Source organism: Phaenicophaeus curvirostris, unplaced genomic scaffold (assembly GCF_032191515.1).
Source record: "Phaenicophaeus curvirostris isolate KB17595 unplaced genomic scaffold, BPBGC_Pcur_1.0 scaffold_117, whole genome shotgun sequence".
In the NCBI taxonomy this organism is placed as follows: Eukaryota; Metazoa; Chordata; class Aves; order Cuculiformes; family Cuculidae; genus Phaenicophaeus; species Phaenicophaeus curvirostris.
The window spans coordinates 468,324-473,848 of NW_027206738.1; positions in this window are offsets into that span (position 1 = coordinate 468,324).

A 5,525-nucleotide genomic window follows, 5' to 3' on the forward strand; every position below is an offset into this window, starting at 1 on the left:
AAGTTACAATTCAGTACCCTATCCTAAAGCTTGCTGTTAGGAGGGAATCTGCAGCTTGCAGTGAAAGCGCTTCCAGAGGGGAGTCTAATGAGGGCAAACATTTGATGGTAGCAGCTTCCCTGCGGGAGATAGTCTCTTTGCCAAAATCGCATTATTAGACGAAAGTAAGTTACAATTCAGTACCCTATCCTAAAGCTTGCTGTTAGGAGGGAATCTGCAGCTTGCAGTGAAAGCGCTTCCAGAGGGGAGTCTAATGAGGGCAAACATTTGATGGTAGCAGCTTCCCTGCGGGAGATACTCTCATTGCCATAATCGCCTTATTAGGCGAAAGTAAGTTACAATTCAGTACCCTATCCTAAAGCTTGCTGTTAGGAGGGAATCTGCAGCTTGCAGTGAAAGCGCTTCCAGAGGGGAGTCTAATGAGGGCAAACATTTGATGGTAGCAGCTTCCCTGCGGGAGATACTCTCTTTGCCAAAATCGCATTATTAGGCGAAAGTAAGTTACAATTCAGTACCCTATCCTAAAGCTTGCTGTTAGGAGGGAATCTGCAGCTTGCAGTGAAAGCGCTTCCAGAGGGGAGTCTAATGAGGGCAAACATTTGATGGTAGCAGCTTCCCTGCGGGAGATACTCTCTTTGCCAAAATCGCTTTATTAGGCAAAAGTAAGTTACAATTCAGTACCCTATCCTAAAGCTTGCTGTTAGGAGGGAATCTGCAGCTTGCAGTGAAAGTGCTTCCAGAGGGGAGTCTATCGAGGGCAAAGATTTGATGGTAGCAGCTTCCCTGCGGGAGATACTCTCTTTGCCAAAATCGCATTATTAGGCGAAAGTAAGTTACAATTCAGTACCCTATCCTAAAGCTTGCTGTTAGGAGGGAATCTGCAGCTTGCAGTGAAAGCGCTTCCAGAGGGGAGTCTAATGAGGGCAAAGATTTGATGGTAGCAGCTTCCCTGCGGGAGATAGTCTCTTTGCCAAAATCGCATTATTAGGCGAAAGTAAGTTACAATTCAGTACCCTATCCTAAAGCTTGCTGTTAGGAGGGAATGTGCAGCTTGCAGTGAAAGCGCTTCCAGAGGGGAGTCTAATGAGGGCAAAGATTTGATGGTAGCAGCTTCCCTGCGGGAGATAGTCTCTTTGCCAAAATCGCATTATTAGGCAAAAGTAAGTTACAATTCAGTACCCTATCCTAAAGCTTGCTGTTAGGAGGGAATCTGCAGCTTGCAGTGAAAGCGCTTCCAGAGGGGAGTCTAATGAGGGCAAACATTTGATGGTAGCAGCTTCCCTGCGGGAGATACTCTCATTGCCAAAATCGCATTATTAGGCGAAAGTAAGTTACAATTCAGTACCCTATCCTAAAGCTTGCTGTTAGGAGGGAATCTTCAGCTTGCAGTGAAAGCGCTTCCAGAGGGTAGTCTAATGAGGGCAAACATTTGATGGTAGCAGCTTCCTTGCGGGAGATACTCTCTTTGCCAAAATCGCATTATTAGGCGAAAGTAAGTTACAATTCAGTACCCTATCCTAAAGCTTGCTGTTAGGAGGGAATCTGCAGCTTGCAGTGAAAGCGCTTCCAGAGGGGAGTTTAACGAGGGCAAACATTTGATGGTAGCAGCTTCCCTGCGGGAGATACTCTCTTTGCCAAAATCGCATTATTAGGCGAAAGTAAGTTACAATTCAGTACCCTATCCTAAAGCTTGCTGTTAGGAGGGAATCTGCAGCTTGCAGTGAAAGCGCTTCCAGAGGGGAGTCTAATGAGGGCAAACATTTGATGGTAGCAGCTTCCCTGCGGGAGATACTCTCTTTGCCAAAATCGCGTTCTTAGCCGCAGTTAAGTTACAATTCAGTACCCTATCCTAAAGCTTGCTGTTAGGAGGGAATCTGCAGCTTGCAGTGAAAGTGCTTCCAGAGGGGAGTCTAATGAGGGCAAAGATTTGATGGTAGCAGCTTCCCTGCGGGAGATACTCTCTTTGCCAAAATCGCATTGTTAGGCGAAAGTAAGTTACAATTCAGTACCCTATCCTAAAGCTTGCTGTTAGGAGGGAATCTTCAGCTTGCAGTGAAAGCGCTTCCAGAGGGTAGTCTAATGAGGGCAAACATTTGATGGTAGCAGCTTCCCTGCGGGAGATACTCTCTTTGCCAAAATCGCATTATTAGGCGAAAGTAAGTTACAATTCAGTACCCTATCCTAAAGCTTGCTGTTAGGAGGGAATCTGCAGCTTGCAGTGAAAGCGCTTCCAGAGGGGAGTCTAATGAGGGCAAACATTTGATGGTAGCAGCTTCCCTGCGGGAGATAGTCTCTTTGCCAAAATCGCATTATTAGGCGAAAGTAAGTTACAATTCAGTACCCTATCCTAAAGCTTGCTGTTAGGAGGGAATCTGCAGCTTGCAGTGAAAGCGCTTCCAGAGGGGAGTCTAATGAGGGCAAAGATTTGATGGTAGCAGCTTCCCTGCGGGAGATAGTCTCTTTGCCAAAATCGCATTATTAGGCGAAAGTAAGTTACAATTCAGTACCCTATCCTAAAGCTTGCTGTTAGGAGGGAATCTGCAGCTTGCAGTGAAAGCGCTTCCAGAGGGGAGTCTAATGAGGGCAAAGATTTGATGGTAGCAGCTTCCCTGCGGGAGATAGTCTCTTTGCCAAAATCGCATTATTAGGCAAAAGTAAGTTACAATTCAGTACCCTATCCTAAAGCTTGCTGTTAGGAGGGAATCTGCAGCTTGCAGTGAAAGCGCTTCCAGAGGGGAGTCTAATGAGGGCAAACATTTGATGGTAGCAGCTTCCCTGCGGGAGATACTCTCATTGCCAAAATCGCATTATTAGGCGACAGTAAGTTACAATTCAGTACCCTATCCTAAAGCTTGCTGTTAGGAGGGAATCTTCAGCTTGCAGTGAAAGCGCTTCCAGAGGGTAGTCTAATGAGGGCAAACATTTGATGGTAGCAGCTTCCCTGCGGGAGATACTCTCTTTGCCAAAATCGCATTATTAGGCGAAAGTAAGTTACAATTCAGTACCCTATCCTAAAGCTTGCTGTTAGGAGGGAATCTGCAGCTTGCAGTGAAAGCGCTTCCAGAGGGGAGTCTAATGAGGGCAAACATTTGATGGTAGCAGCTTCCCTGCGGGAGATACTCTCTTTGCCAAAATCGCATTATTAAGCGAAAGTAAGTTACAATTCAGTACCCTATCCTAAAGCTTGCTGTTAGGAGGGAATCTGCAGCTTGCAGTGAAAGCGCTTCCAGAGGGGAGTCTAATGAGGGCAAACATTTGCTGGTAGCAGCTTCCTTGCAGGAGATACTCTCTTTGCCAAAATCGCCTTATTAGGCGAAAGTAAGATTCAATTCAGTACCCTATCCTAAAGCTTGCTGTTAGGAGGGAATCTGCAGCTTGCAGTGAAAGCGCTTCCAGAGGGGAGTCTAACGAGGGGAAAGATTTGATGGTAGCAGCTTCCCTGCGGGAGATAGTCTCTTTGCCAAAATCGCATTATTAGGCGAAAGTAAGTTACAATTCAGTACCCTATCCTAAAGCTTGCTGTTAGGAGGGAATCTGCAGCTTGCAGTGAAAGCGCTTCTAGAGGGGAGTCTAATGAGGGCAAACATTTGATGGTAGCAGCTTCCCTGCGGGAGATAGTCTCTTTGCCAAAATCGCATTATAAGGCGAAAGTAAGTTACAATTCAGTACCCTATCCTAAAGCTTGCTGTTAGGAGGGAATCTGCAGCTTGCAGTGAAAGCGCTTCCAGAGGGGAGTCTAATGAGGGCAAACATTTGATGGTAGCAGCTTCCCTGCGGGAGATACTCTCTTTGCCATAATCGCATTATTAGGCGAAAGTAAGTTACAATTCAGTACCCTATCCTAAAGCTTGCTGTTAGGAGGGAATCTGCAGCTTGCAGTGAAAGCGCTTCCAGAGGGGAGTCTAATGAGGGCAAACATTTGATGGTAGCAGCTTCCCTGCGGGAGATACTCTCATTGCCATAATCGCCTTATTAGGCGAAAGTAAGTTACAATTCAGTACCCTATCCTAAAGCTTGCTGTTAGGAGGGAATCTGCAGCTTGCAGTGAAAGCGCTTCCAGAGGGGAGTCTAACGAGGGCAAACATTTGCTGGTAGCAGCTTTTCTGAGGGAGATACTCTCTTTGCCAAAATCGCATTATTAGGCGAAAGTAAGTTACAATTCAGTACCCTATCCTAAAGCTTGCTGTTAGGAGGGAATCTGCAGCTTGCAGTGAAAGCGCTTCCAGAGGAGAGTCTAAGGAGGGCAAACATTTGATGGTAGCAGCTTCCCTGCGGGAGATAATCTCTTTGCCAAAATCGCCTTATTAGGCGAAAGTAAGTTACAATTTAGTACCCTATCCTAAAGCTTGCTGTTAGGAGGGCATCTGCAGCTTGCAGTGAAAGCGCTTCCAGAGGGGAGTCTAATGAGGGCAAACATTTGCTGGTAGCAGCTTCCTTGCAGGAGATACTCTCTTTGCTAAAATCGGATTATTAGGCGAAAGTAAGATTCAATTCAGTACCCTATCCTAAAGCTTGCTGTTAGGAGGGAATCTGCAGCTTGCAGTGAAAGCGCTTCCAGAGGGGAGTCTAACGAGGGGAAAGATTTGATGGTAGCAGCTTCCCTGCGGGAGATAGTCTCTTTGCCAAAATCGCATTATTAGGCGAAAGTAAGTTACAATTCAGTACCCTATCCTAAAGCTTGCTGTTAGGAGGGAATCTGCAGCTTGCAGTGAAAGCGCTTCCAGAGGGGAGTCTAATGAGGGCAAACATTTGATGGTAGCAGCTTCCCTGCGGGAGATAATCTCTTTGCCAAAATCGCCTTATTAGGCGAAAGTAAGTTACAATTCAGTACCCTATCCTAAAGCTTGCTGTTAGGAGGGAATCTGCAGCTTGCAGTGAAAGCGCTTCCAGAGGGGAGTCTAATGAGGGCAAACATTTGATGGTAGCAGCTTCCCTGCGGGAGACACTCTCTTTGCCAAAATCGCTTTATTAGGCGAAAGTAAGTTACAATTCAGTACCCTATCCTAAAGCTTGCTGTTAGGAGGGAATCTGCAGCTTGCAGTGAAAGCGCTTCCAGAGGGGAGTCTAATGAGGGCAAACATTTGATGGTAGCAGCTTCCCTGCGGGAGATAGTCTCTTTGCCAAAATCGCATTATTAGGCGAAAGTAAGTTACAATTCAGTACCCTATCCTAAAGCTTGCTGTTAGGAGGGAATCTGCAGCTTGCAGTGAAAGCGCTTCCAGAGGGGAGTCTAATGAGGGCAAAGATTTGATGGTAGCAGCTTCCCTGCGGGAGATAGTCTCTTTGCCAAAATCGCATTATTAGGCAAAAGTAAGTTACAATTCAGTACCCTATCGTAAAGCTTGCTGTTAGGAGGGAATCTGCAGCTTGCAGTGAAAGCGCTTCCAGAGGGGAGTCTAATGAGGGCAAACATTTGATGGTAGCAGCTTCCCTGCGGGAGATACTCTCATTGCCAAAATCGCATTATTAGGCGAAAGTAAGTTACAATTCAGTACCCTATCCTAAAGCTTGCTGTTAGGAGGGAA